Source organism: Vombatus ursinus, unplaced genomic scaffold (genome assembly GCF_900497805.2).
Source record: "Vombatus ursinus unplaced genomic scaffold, bare-nosed wombat genome assembly UNPS02014778.1, whole genome shotgun sequence".
Classification (NCBI taxonomy): domain Eukaryota; kingdom Metazoa; phylum Chordata; class Mammalia; order Diprotodontia; family Vombatidae; genus Vombatus; species Vombatus ursinus.
In genome coordinates, this window is record NW_020954556.1 from 15,620,263 (window position 1) to 15,620,691 (window position 429).

The following is a 429-nucleotide window of genomic DNA, read 5'->3' on the forward strand; positions in this document are numbered from 1 at the left end:
CAAAAAAAAAGAGAAAGAAAGAAAGAAAGAAAGAAAGAAAGAAAGAAAGAAAGAAAGAAAGAAAGAAAGAAAGAAAGAAAGAAAGAAAGAAAGAAAGAAAGAAAGAAAGAAAGAAAGAAAGAAAGAAATGACAAGCAGACTGATTTCAGAAAAACCTAGAAAGACTTACCTGAACTGATGCAAAGTGAAATGAGCAGAACCAGGAGAACATTGTAAATGGTAACAGCAACATTGTACAATGAAGAATTTGTGAATGGCTTAGCTCTTCTCAGCAGTACGATTCAAGACAATGCCAAAAAACTCCTAATGAAGCATACTGTCTGTGTTGAAAGAAAGAATTGATGCTGTCTCAGTACAGACTGAAACATGCCATTTTTCGTTTTCTTTCATACTTTTTTTATTCAGGTCTTATTGTACAAATTATTAATG